At 38.5% G+C, this 13914-nt stretch overlaps 1 long non-coding RNA gene across 4 annotated transcripts; it reads left to right on the top strand.

Moving 5' to 3' along the window:
• Window positions 1–988: 988 nt before the first annotated feature.
• Window positions 989–11597, top strand: LOC123648026. 4 transcript variants are annotated; one of them, XR_006738460.1, is made up of 5 exons: window positions 989–1700; window positions 4320–4492; window positions 9046–9184; window positions 10315–10508; window positions 11324–11597. It is a non-coding gene; the product is annotated as an uncharacterized LOC123648026 (long non-coding RNA). The 4 variants fall into 4 exon arrangements; XR_006738459.1 differs by lacking the exon at window positions 9046–9184 and adding an exon at window positions 2377–2560; XR_006738458.1 differs by lacking the exon at window positions 9046–9184.
• Window positions 11598–13914: the final 2317 nt, after the last annotated feature.

Raw genomic sequence — 13914 nt, 5'->3', positions numbered from 1 at the left:
TGGATTGTAAGTAATAGTACAGAAATGTGATTAGTCTCTTGAGGTGAGTAACTAGGAAGATCTGAATTTGAACCTAAACATTAACACTTATTGATGGTATGGTTCGGTCAAGTTACTTATCTCTTTTAAGCCTCTGTTTCTCATTTATAGAAAAGGGATGGTTCATGTGGTTGTTATTATATAATGATTAAATGAGTTAATAATGGGTTATTGTAGAAATGTACAATAAATATTAGCTGTTATTTTTGATAGTAATGTTAAAACATTGAATTGTTTAAGCAGTAGCTTGCTGATAAGGAAGAAATATGTGTTTTTTGCAGGTAAACTCTGTAGAAGAACTCACACTCACCTTGCAATGGTTTCACAGTGGTTACCAAATGCTATGGATGTGATGTGATATTCTTTTCTCATTACTGCAGTGGCTGATATGGAGACCCCTGGTGGTTTTATATTCTCAAGTATAATAGTGATTAATTACCTTGCAATGAAATGTCCTGAATGCTTACAAGATGATTAACTAAGGGTGTAGAGATACTTCCTTGGGCCAGGGTGGGCTGTGGTTAATTGTGGTGTTCTTTGTGAATTCTTTTGAACTGTGGGTGGTTTTCTCTTCTAGGTACCTGTGTACGTATGTTATAGGAAGTGGGATATGGTTACTGACTTATTTTTAGATCCTCTCTGACTCTTAGCTTGGCCTCTGTCTGTTATTGCAATTCCAGACACCATAGCTTCCTTGGTTACCACTGCTGCACTAGCTTGCTTTACATTTTGTGGCAAACCAGTTGATCATTGAGGCAGAAGAAAATAAAGCATGCACAGCCAACAGCTGAGAATTGGGTTTCTTTCACAAACTTAGAGGAGCAGTGAGTCAGACCTGGGCGAGCAGGGCGTTACCCAGGACCTCTTAAAATAGGAATGTTCTTTCCCCTTGAAACTGTGGGGGTTAGTGCTGTGGGCCTGGGAGTTCCTGAAATGAGTGCCTGTCGGACTTCCCTAGGGTGCAGCGTGGGCCCCTGCACTTTCCTGGAGGTGGTGGTGGGGCTCAGTTCTCATGGACACCCTTCCTGCCACCTGCCGTAGTTGAGCTCCCAGAAAGGAGAGTAGGACAGATCCTGGGGGAGAAGGAGAGAAGAAAGCAGGGTTCCCAAGCAACAAAGTGGAGAGGACCATGGCAGCTCCACGTAAGCCCAGGGGAATTTACTTTCATAGGGAAAATTTCCTCTCTGCAGCTCCAGCGTGGCACATAGTCACCCTTCTTAAGCCCATTAAATCCTTTCTGAGGCAGATCCTGCCTGGAATGCTATGTTTCTTTCACTGAAAAATTGTTGGAAGTACTGATAGAGTCTAAATTCATAAATAATTTTCTTTCTTGCTTTCTCCTTCCAGAGTGGAAGGCCTTAGAAGAGCTCTTTGGGTATAAATGTTCATGAAGACTTTCAGGCTATTTCCTAACCAGGATGATAATAAGACACATTCTTTCTTGGAGTCCTGACCAGCGGCCTACTCAAATTTGAAGGAAAATCATCTGAAACATGTGCACGTCATGGCAAAGAGAAACCTGGAAAGCAGGAACACCAGAGAGGAGCTGGGGTGATGGTGGACACCTAGCAAGGAGCCAGACTGCAAGGAGAGAAGACAGCGTGAAAGGCCAGACCTATTTTGGGACCAACCCCTGAGTCACAGAGTAACAGAGAGCAGAGGTGACAGCTGGTCTCTTGGCTCCTCAGTGAGCAAGCATCTGGAATATCACTTTGATTTTGTAAAGCTCAGTTAAGGGGCACAGAACCTTAGGGAATTTGGAGAAGGTCAAGGAGAAGGAGTAGCTGGAGGTGAGGAGGACTCAGGGAATTTAATAAGAGGAAAGATTAAAGGAGCTAAATATGGGGGCTAAGAGGGGGATGGTAATAGTCTACTAGTTCCTGACACCCTAGAAGGCCAGACTTATTTATAATAGGAGGTGATATAATTAGAAGATGAGAGATGGGAGTTGAAAGGCTGGATAGCACAAGAAAATGCTCTGGCCAATTGTTTTAGCTTACACAACAGGACTGCCACTGATATCTCTGTGTTTGTGTGCATATAATTACTTGAGATATTTGAAAGACGATTTTCAGTACCGTGGTACTATAAGCTTCTCCGGACCAGAGACTATTGCAGCACAAGGTGACCTAATCTATAAACCCCAAGAATAGGGCCTATGTGAATATTTTATAATTTTATTGCTTGATCAAAGTGAATTATATCTGTGGTCACCTAACCTCTAAACTTGGCAACAAGTATCTATCTACATGTAGCTTATATTCTGGCTTATAGAACCCAGAGGCTAAGTAAATTAGCTTCAAAATGCTCCTCTAAAATGCAAACTTCTTTCAAAAGGTTTTGACTCAATTCTTGCAGTCCATTCTGTGATGAGAAAAGAGATTTTACCAGGGCTGAGAAGAGGCTTAGCCCTCACATAGAGGAAGCACAGTCCTTCCATGGTGGAAGCATCGAGGGCCAGAGACTGAAGCAGAAGGCAAGGCCTATACTCCAGTAAAGAAGTTATCAGTAACTTTGATAAGTGAGTCCCAGAGGATGCTGTGACATATCTGGCTCCTCTTGTAGGTTATTGGGGATCTGGTTAAATGGTTGGAAATCCATGGAAAAAGGTACACTGCCCATATGAACATTGATTTTGATTCAGACTGAAACAAGCCTTTCTTTTGTTAACTCCAGTTTCAAAAAATGTTTGCTGCTAGGTTTGGAGGCCAGCTGGGAAAAGCCTTTGGACTTGAATCCATGCAAGGCCTTCTCAGACATCAGGGGCCTAAGAGGGGCCAGACATTTTTGCTGTCTATTTTTATTTATAAATAAGTCCTACTTCCCAGGTGCTGGAAAGCTAATCCAGGCTGACAGATTTCCTTGCTTGGCTGCCTTGGCTCTCAATGGCCTGTGTCACTGCTATTAATAGTAAACTCTATATTCTTAAAGAGCTTTCCTGTCTGCTCTGCCAGTCCTGGGGAAAACCTTGGTAAGAAAGATCGAGTTGAGGTTAGGCTGGAGGAAGACAGAAGCAATTAAAAAGTGGGGACAGGGCGGCACCAAAAGAAGAAAAGCCAGGCATTTCTTGAAGGAAATTAACCTTAAGCTGACTTTGAGACTGATACATTCTTATAGCGATTGGTTTTAAGATCTCCATGATACAAGAATTAAGGAGCTCAGCAGGACCCACGGGTAGATGGAAAGTGATTCTGATTTACCAGATTAGCTGGCCTCTGTGTGAAGAGGACCCAAGGGATGATCTGGTTGGGCGAACTTCTCTTCTGGCTCCCTTTTTCTTAAATATAAAAATGGTGTTTTTAAAATAGAGTAATATGTATCTTTTTGCTAGTCTCTTCTTTTGTTTTTTTTCAAAGTGCATTGCATATTTTGGGAGAAATTCCAGTCAATTTTGGTGCTTTTGTGTCTTGCTTATTTATCTTACTGTGGCAGATTTTAAACAAAGACTGTACAGTGTCCCCAAATATTTCATTATTAAGAGTTTCATTATTGGAATTCTGGAGAAATAGAATTTATGCTTAACTCCTAGTTGAATATAAAGCCCCTCTGCCTTGACTCTTGATATTGAAATTCTTTCTAAAATATCCACCTTTGCTTTTATGTCTATGCACAGTACATGGTCATGATCTAATCTTGCTTTGATGACTCAGCATCTTGCAGCCCCTCATTTCTAACAATGTTTTATTGTAGGGATAGGGGGTGCAGAAGATTGGAATGGGTCTAAGCCATAGCTGAGAAGTCTCTTTTATATAATTGTGTTTAAATTCTGGGATAGACTGGATTTCCTGCTTCAGTTCTAAGTATCTACAGATTCCAGCCCCAAAGAGTAGCTCCTGCTACTCTTCGAGCAGGTCCAGAATGAATCCTTTGCTTTCATGTTATCTTCTCTTAAGAGAGGTATAAAGCCCTAGTAACAAAGACTGGTGGAAGAGTTGTGTCTATAAATAAGATAACATCTTCACGGAACTACTCCCCTTGGGCACGGCTGGGTGCTGCCTCACTTTCAAGCCTAAGGCCAGCCACATGCTCCTAAGTTTCTGCCTTAACATGCAAGAAACCTATATGAGCCCATGAAGCACATGGAGACTCCTAGTTTCTTCCCAACACAAACAGCTGATGAAGTGTAAATATATTCACTTATGTGGGGTGGAGGAGTCACGCTGCAGTCTGTCTTGGTGCTCTCTTTGAGTTCAAGGAAAAGTACCAGGTTGGAAGACATAAATAGCCCATCCAAAGGCAATTTTTAAAAAATCTCCTCTCTCTCACCCTTTCCATCCTAGTTGCCAGAGTGATGGCAATGTGAATCCCATGGGAAGGACAAGAAAATGGCAGTAGGTCAGGATTCCTATTTACCTTGGCATCTTTTGCTTGTTGTGACAACCAGGAAGAGAACCCACTGCATTAAAAGTTCTGCAGAACCTCTTTTAGCTGCAGGATTTACCACATTTATGAGGTAAATGGCCAAATGAATTAGAGCTGGGTCAAGGACACGAAGATTTAGCAAAGGGAGCCCTGTGGTTCCTTGCTTGTCATGAATGATGTATAGAATGAGGTAATGCGACCAAAATTAAGTGAGAGCTGCAGAGTCACTTTCCACACAGCTGGGAGGGAAGCTTTTTGATGACTATGTGATTTTTAAAAAAATGTCCTGGAGCATCAGAAGGCCTGAATTCTATTATAGAATCACATTACCTTGCAGTCTTATTATGTCACAGGTATATCTGGCCTTCAAAGAAAGAGAGGCTTCTCCAGAGGGAATGTCACAGACGTTCTGACATTGGGAGGTTTGGAAAAGCCTTTCTTCCAACAGTTCCTCCCTCCTTGCTTGTGGTCTTAGCCTTCCAGCCTACAGAATCAGCACAATTGCCGTTGGAAACTTGGGGGTTGGAGAAGATGTGGTAGAGAGGATGAAAAATAAAAAACTTTTCATTTTTCCAGTATGTCCTGAGGGAACTGACTGACAAAACAGAGTTTACAAAAAGATCAGCCCCCGAGGTCCACTTAGAACTAGGACTTTTACCTGCCTTAAGCTTTCCTTTTCACTTAAGGCTATATTTCTGATGTTTACCATGAGGAAGGGAAGAAGGGAGCCAGGAAGACATGGGTTAGACCCTTGTCTTGACTGTGTAGCTTTGGGCCTCATCTGCAAATTCAGGGGAGCATCTGCCACAAAGAGTGGCTTTGAGGATTGATGTAATGTCAGTGGACAACAAATATCAATTCTCTTATTCCCTCTATTTCCCTCCCCTCTTTCCCTGGTGACCTTCCTCATTAATATGCAATGGAAGCTGATAAAATTCTAACTGCTTCCAAAGAGCGTCATGGGTCTGCTCTTTTGGGGAACTCTGCTTTAGCCAATTAGTTCCCTTTGGAGGAAACATTCTGAAGATTACTAGAGGAAAAAAACCCCAACCCATTATTTAGGGAATCATTTTGGGTGTACATGAGGATTGGGAAAGGGTTAAGAAAGAGGACAGTTTATCCACTGTGAGTAAAAATGGAACTAGATTCCTACAATACACTTGTTTTCTGTGGTGTCCTGAACATTAGCAAGATATTACTTGACAGGCAAGGAAAAAAATCTGCCATGGACCTGTGACTGTTTGACATTTGGTTTTATTCTGCCTATATTATTTGGAACCCCCCAAGATGAGAAATCCTTATAAAAAGAGCTATTCCCTGGGCCCATAGCATTAGCTAACATAAAACTTATAGGGTGGGATGAACTCTTAATTTGGGTCTCACAGGATTTTTATAGGTAAATACCTGCTGAACATGAGCTCATGATACATGTATTTTCAAATACACAGGAAAACAATCTATCATGAAGGTGCTTTAGCAGACAGAAAAAACACACTGAAATTAGATAATTGCCAATAACTTAAGATATTAGAGCCAGTGGGCCCAAGCTATTACAATACAATACAATGTTTTAAATTATTAAAGATATATAATAGGGAATTTAAAATATAAGAAAAGAATAAGCTATTATAAAAAATAATAAAAGGCAGATTTGAAAAGAACTAAATAGAACATTCTAGAATGGAATATAATTGAATGCACTTGAGGTGAGAATTAGTTAACTAGAAAGTAAATCTAACAAAATTATGCAGAACCTAGCATTGAGAGACAAAATGGAGGAAAATATGTAAGTCAGGTAGAAATACTTTTAGAACACAATTGAAAGGTTGTGTGTGTGTGTGTGTATATATATATATTTATATATACATACATACATATATATATATATGTAAATACATAGTTGCTGAAGGAAAGAATAAAGGGAATAGGGGAAAGGCAATACTTGAAGAAATATGATTGAGAATTTTTCAGAACTAAGGGTAGACCTAGCTCCTCATATTTGGGAAACACAGCAAATCGCAAGCAGATTAAATAAAAAGAAATACAATAGACTTACTGAAAGGAAGTTTCAGAACTCAAAAGACAAAGAAGAAATTGCACAAATGACAAAAAAGAAACAGTATATTGTTTATAAGAATTGAAAACAGGCCGGGCACGGTGGCTCACGCCTGTAATCCTAGCACTCTGGGAGGCCGAGGCGGGAGGATCGCTCGAGGTCAGGAGTTGGAGACCAGCCTGAGCAAGAGTGAGACCCCGTCTCTACTAAAAATAGAAACAAATTATCTGGACAACTAAAAATATATATAGAAAAAATTAGCCAGGCATGGTGGCGCATGCCTGTAGTCCCAGCTACTCGGGAGGCTGAGGCAGTAGGATCGCTTAAGCCCAGGAGTTTGAGGTTGCTGTGAGCTAGGCTGACGCCACGGCACTCACTCTAGCCTGGGCAACAGAGCGAGACTATGTCTCAAAAAAAAAAAAAAAAAAGAATTGAAAACAGACTTTTCAATACCAAAAAGAAGAAGAATATTTTCAAAGTGCTGAGATAGAAACTTGTTTGTTACATCTTCACTCTTGAATGATAATTTGGTTGAACAAAGAGTTTTTCACTGACATATTAAATCCAGAAATTAGGAGTGAGATGCAAGAAAGAATGATGAACAAATAAACTGTTACATTACAAATAAATTAGTAAGTATGGGATAAATCTAAGTTAGAGTTGATTCTATAAAATAACAATTTCAACACTGGCATGATTTAGAGGTAAAAAGACAAAGAAAAATTAAAAGCTATGTGAAAGTAATATGCAAAACAGGATTTAAAATGTTGTAAATGCTTGTATTGTTTTGGAGGAAAATATAGGTATTGATACTTTAGACTTTCTTAAGGTAAGTATGCATATTAAAACTTTAAGGATAACCACTAAAAGAATAGAAATTAAATGTGTAGTTTCCAAACCAGTGGAGAAGGGGAAAAGAATGAAGAAAACTCAGTTAATTCAGTAGAAGCCACAATAGGAAATAAGTAAATTTTAGGGTAAATAGGAAACACAAAATGAAATGATGGTAATAAATTCAAATATGTCAGCATCAGAATAAATGAAAATGGACTAAACTGTCCAGTTAAAAGATCAAGATTATTATATTGGATTGAAAATAAAAATAAAACAAAAACCAGAAATGAGGCACTATCACAGAGCTAGTTTAGTAAATATAGTAAATATCAAAAAAGCATTTATACATCAAGTTCTCTGACTACAATGGTATTAAATGAGAAACCAGTAAGTAAAAGATTAATATATATATTTATACATTAAAAATACCCTTATAAATAAATCATAAGTCAAATAATAAATAACAATGGAAACAAGTATTTATAATTAAATAGTAATGAAAGTATCACACATAAAATTATATAATCCAACAAAAGTGCTAAAGTATAGTTGATAGCCATAAATGTTTCCATTAGAAATGAAGAAAATTAGAAATTAATGAATTAATTATCTAGGAAAACAACTTAGTAACCCAAAGGAATTAAAAGGAAGGAAATTATGAGGCTGAGAACATAAACTGAGAAAACAAAAAGCTAAAAAAATAGGAAGGTTCACCAAAACCCTAGCATTGGCCTTCTTGTGCTCCTTTATGCATTCTGTTCCTAGGAAGGTACGATGACTTATCTAATGGGTAAATCTGAGAAGAATAAGCTGAGCTTACTCAGCTTAGCACTGCCCTTTTTCTTCTTCCAGAGCAAACCTGTCGGGAGTCAGAACAGTTTCCTTTGCCCTCCATGCCATAGAATTACGTGGGCAGCCCTTTTGGGGAATTGTGTGTACTCAGTAAGTCAGTTTAATTCTGGCTTTCATATTAAGCTACAACCTACAACCTAGCCTTTATCAATAATAAAGACACTCCTTTATTTGTGTTCTCAATTTGTTTATAACCTGGGCAGAAAAGAGAGAAAGCACAAATAAATCTTTTCAGGAATGAATAAGGAAACATTGGTAAGATATAGTAGGTATTAAAAAATAAAAAGAACATACTTTGACTAACCAAATGCCAGTAAACTTAAAGCTTTGATGAAGTAGACAACCTCATAGAAAAATAAAAATTTACCAGAACTGACTCAAGAAGAAACAGATAATTATAATCATTAACAATATTCAATCTTTGTAAAAATCTACATAAATGCATGTGCATGTATAAACACACACACACTTCAAGCCCCTAATTTACAGGTGAGTTCTATAAAACATTTAATCTTATACAAATGTTCCAAATAATAAAAAGAGTGAATGTTCTCCAATTCAATTTATGAAACTAGTATAACTTTGAGAGAAAATTGGATAAGCTTGATAACAGAAACAGAAAAAGTTAACATGAAAAAGAAAAATTTTCACTAATGAACATAGGGCTAAAAATTATAAGTAGAATATTTGCAAGTCAGAAGATATTTATGAGTTTTACATATGTATATTTATGTGTGTGTGTTGTGTAAACCAAGTAGGGCTTTCTAAGTAATATGAAGAGGATTTAACAGTAGAACTTCTTTTAATGTAATTTAGCATATTAACTAAAGAAGAAATAATATATAATCACTTCAATGAAAGCAGAATAAGCACTAACATATTTTCATGATAAAAATTTTTAGCAAAATGGAACAAAAGGGAATATTTGATAAAGGATAGCTATCGAAATTTAAGAACAAACATGCTCTGTGATATTGCCTTCAAAGAGGAAGAAGACAAGAATGCCTGTCATCACAGCATCTATTCATCAATGTACTAGAGGTACTAGACAATTGTGTTAGACAAGAAAAATAAATGAAATATATAAGGATTGGAAAAGGAAGAAATCCTTTTTATTATTTTTCAGACAATGTATTTATTTATATATTGAAGAGAAACTGTCAAATAATTCAAGTGATACAGTTGCTGGATAAAAGATTGTTGTAGGTTGGGTTCCCTGGGAAGCAGACTCTGAAATGGAGATTAGTGTGCAGTAGAGTTTATTAGGTAGCGTTCTTGATATCAACACTGTGAAAAGAAAGGAGATAAAGTAGTATTGGGCACAGGGAGAAGTTCAGCTGTGGTGGAGTCCTAAAGAAGCCCCTAGAAAACCCCATGGGAAGATCTAAAGCTGGAACATCCCTTCAGAATTGTCCTGAGTTGGGGTGAGGAGACCAGGCCTTTAGATGCCCATGTTGACCAGTCACTGGGTGTAGGATGTCCTGGGAAGGGATGTGACTTTGGGCCTGGCAGCTCTCTTCTGCCAAGATACTGCTTTAAGAGGACTGACAGATGAGGTCTAACTGCTGGCATTACTTCCTGCATGTGGGGCTGGGAGTAAGTTTTTCAGTCCTGAAGGAGGATCTGGGAGACACTGGGATCTACTTATTTTGGTATCCATTTCTTTAGAATTCCAGTGGGAGTCTTGGGGGAAACTTACAAGATGAAGGTTAGTAGGATGGACAGTAGCTCCCATTATTGTAGCTAGTCTTGGGGCCACAAAAGATACTCACTAATACTCCATTGGTACTCACTGATCCCTGCACTACCATGCATTCTAAATCCTCCTTCCCTTTAGCTAGCACTTCTGCTAGTCTTAGTGGCCTACCTAGTGGGTGACCCAGACCCTCATTACTGAAATGTTTAAGACCTTGGTCACTTGTCCCTTTTACAGGCCAGGGTTGGTACAATTGTCCATTTACTATCAAAATTGGGCAAGAAATTACCAGGAGGCACCCGAGTTCATCATTAGGATGCTAAATATGTTCTTCCCTGCCTATACTGAGTAACAGTAACTCTATCTTCTCCTGATAATCAGCCTCAATACCCCTGCCACTCCAAACTTGCTACTCATTATGATAATTGCATGCCCTTGCTTTTTAATAGTTAAGTGCCACCATCTATTATTTCAGGGTCCTGGTGTCCCCATTGCTATCAATGAGCCAAGTTCTGTTTTGGCCTCTCCTAGTATCATTCCTGGCCTGCAGAGGGGCAGTGCCGCTCTCACCAGCACAGTCTTGATTGCTTCTGGCCTTCCTATGGAGCACAGTCAACCTGTGGATTTTTCAGGCTTACATGGTATGCCCACCCTTGTATGCCCACATCTGTGAGTATTTTAATAATTTCTTCTACTTTCTGCCTTGGAAAATCAGTCATTTTTGCCTTCACTTGGGGTGGGCTAGGGCCAATGAAATTTTTTCTATAAAGGGCTAGGTAGTAAATATTTTAGGCTTTATGGGCCACAAAAAGCCATGTTTATCTATCTTATTTATTTTTCACAATGCTTTAAAAATGTTAAGAGCATTCTTAGCTTGAAAGCTGTACAAAAATAAGCCACAGACCAGATTTGGCTAGTGGACTGTAGGTTGTGAATTCCTGGGCCATCATTTTTTCATACTCTGGGAGCCATCCTAGCAGAATATTTGCACAATCTCCCAGGGTCCTTAACAGGGCCTGTGTTAAATCCTGTGTCCTGCCAGAGTGGCCCTAAATCAATAAACTCTTCCATCTTCAACTTTATATTCTGCCTGCCTTGAGCCAGCATCCTCAGAATCCAGTCCAATGCATATTCTCCTGGCTCTTGCTGGGACATGTTTGCTATGTCCTACAGCTCTGTTTTGGCATTTTGTCTTTCCTTCTTTATCAGGTTTAGCATGTCCCTGGCTGTGGTATTTTGTGACTTAGTTATTGTCCTAGTTGCCAGGAGAGGAAGTAGAGGCAGTTCCCAAGGGGGAAAGCATGTTGTTCTATAGTGGGAGAAGCCTCTTCCATATATGCAAGTAAGATGGAGAGAAGCAGATCTTAAGGGATAGGGGGTGGGGTGGTGGTGGGAGATATTGCTGCAAGATCAGAGGACTCAGGGGCATGGGGAATTTAAGAGTTTCACGCGCATTAACTCAGCTGTCTGTATCCTTGTTACAGGATTCATTCTTTCCCAACAAGGGCTCTGAACTTACACAGGTGACCTGTATGAGCTGAAAGCTTAATCTTTGAAGTTCAGCTACTCTTATGGTTAAATCATGGGCCTGGTCTCCAGCACTACTTCTTCACTCCTTTCTCAGGGTGCAAGATCTGAGAGCCATTTGATGAGATACCATGAATATTCTTTGGTTTGAATTTATTAAATAATTGTTAATTGCCAATTAATTTCTATTAGCCTTTTGATATCTCTTCCAAAGAATAAATAAATCTTAGCTATAGCCACCCAATTTCACTGTATCTCTAGTTTTTTGTCCCGTAGTTCTCAAATGCTAATAAATCACATTCTCTTGTGGATTGTCTTTCACCAGAATACCTTCTCAATTTAATACTGCACTGATGAAAGTTTTAACAATTTCACCACTTCCTTGTGCCAGTCATGGGTCCTCATGGCCAGTCAGGCAGAGAATGACTCAACTTTAAGATCTCATCTTAGTATCTGCTTTCATAAACTGTCTCAGGTTGGGTTCTCCAAGGAGCAAACTCTGAGATAGAGATTAATGTGTTGGAAGTTTATTAGAGCATGTTCTTGAGGTTGATATTTGTGGACAGGAAAGCACAGGACTGAATATGGGAGGAGATAGACTGAGATGTAATTTCAATGAAGACCTCAATAGGGGAGCTCTGGTACTGGGATGACCCTTCAGAGTTGTCCCAAGTTGGTGTGAGGGGGCTGAGTCTTTATTCTCTGTCAATCAGTCTTTGCATGTAGGATTCTCCAGGAAAGGAATGTGACCTTAGGTTGGGCACTTCCTAAAGAGGGCCAACAACTGTGGTCTGCCTGCCCAGAACATATCCCACTGCTAGGCAAATTAGTCCTTCAGTCCTAAAGGGATATCTAGGTGGTACATCACAGCATTCATTACTAAGATTCACCGGTCACAAAGTTATAAAATCCTCAAAGTCAGAAAATATGATTTAAGTAACAATACATTTAACAAACCTAACAAAACTTCTAAGATGTCTGAAAATAAATCTGACAAATGTTCAAGACATTTTGAGAAAAAAATTATAAAACTTTATTGAAAGATGTTAAAGTAGAGCTAAATAAATAGACATAGAATGTTTAGGGATGGCAAGGTACAACATATTAAATATGTTAATGCTGTGTAAATTAACATTAAATAAAAATTTCAATAATTTTTTTGAATTTGACAATTTCATCCTAAATTTATATGGAAAAACAAAGGACTGAGAATAGCCAAAATGATTTTAAAAGTAGAACAAGGTAGGCAGACTTGCCCTCCTGGATATCAAAATTTATTAAAAGCTAAAATAATCAAAACAGAAGAGTAATATCATAGAAATATATAAATAGACTAGAGCATCAGACCCCAACCTTTTTGGCACCAGGGACTGGTTTCACAGAAGACAATTTTTCGACAGACTTGGGGTGGGAGGGTCATGATGGTTTCAGGATGATTCAAGTGCATTACATGTATTCTGTAGTCAAACCTCTCTGCTAATGATAATCTGTATTTGCAGCTGCTCCCCAGTGCTAACATCACTGCCTCAGCTCCACCTCAGATCATCAGGCATTAGATTCTCATAAGGAGCATGCAACCTAGATCCCTCACATGCACAGATCACAGTAGGGCTTGGATTCCTATGAGAATCTAATGCCACTGCTGATCTGACAGGAAGCAGAGCTTATGCAGTGATGTGAGTGATGAGGAGCAGCTGTAAATGCAGATGAAGCTTTGCTCTCTCATCTCTTGCTGTGTGGTCCAGTTCCTAACAGGCCATGGACTGGTCTGTGGCTTGGGGGTTGGGGACCACAGGACTAGAGCAATCAAATAGAGATCCCAGGATTTGACCTTGTGTGAATAAATATTTAATATATGAGAGCAGTAGTAGCATTGTGAATTAGTAGGAAAGTGATAGATTTTTTTTAAAAAAATAAATGGTACTGAGACAATTATTTCCATGGAAAAAGATAAAATTATATCTATGCCTCATCCTATGTGCAAAAATTCAATTTCAAGGAGACTTGATATGTATAAATTGTAAAACTTTAAAACATTTACAAAAATATATGCAGAAATATCTGTATATATTTGAGGTAGGGAAAGATTTCTTAAATTAGGTCTGAGAACCACATATCATTAAAAAAATACTGATAACTTTGACTCCATTAAAAGTTTTGTATGACAAAGGCAAATAAAAAATACAATGACAAGTCATAGTATGAGAGAAGATTTTTGCAATATATGTAACTGACAGAGGAATAATATGTGGAACACCCAGAAAACAATAAGAAAAAGACAATAAAAATAGGGAAAAGATAGGAACAGATAATGCACAGAAGATGAAACACAGTAGCTAATACACTCTTGAAAAGTTATACAACCTCTTCAGTGATCAGGGAAAAGTTAATTAAAACCACAACGAAATAATTTTTTATATCCATCAGCTGTGTAAAAATGGAGACGTCTGCTAATTTAAAGTGTTGGTGAGGATTTGGGACAAGGAAATATTCATACTTTGCTGGTGGGAGTGTAAAGTGGAACAACCACTTTGGAAATCAATTTGGT

The sequence above is a fragment of the Lemur catta genome, chromosome 12 (genome assembly GCF_020740605.2).
Source record: "Lemur catta isolate mLemCat1 chromosome 12, mLemCat1.pri, whole genome shotgun sequence".
Taxonomy (NCBI): domain Eukaryota; kingdom Metazoa; phylum Chordata; class Mammalia; order Primates; family Lemuridae; genus Lemur; species Lemur catta.
Note: the sequence above shows the minus strand (reverse complement) of the source record. Positions and strands in the feature narration are given on the sequence as shown.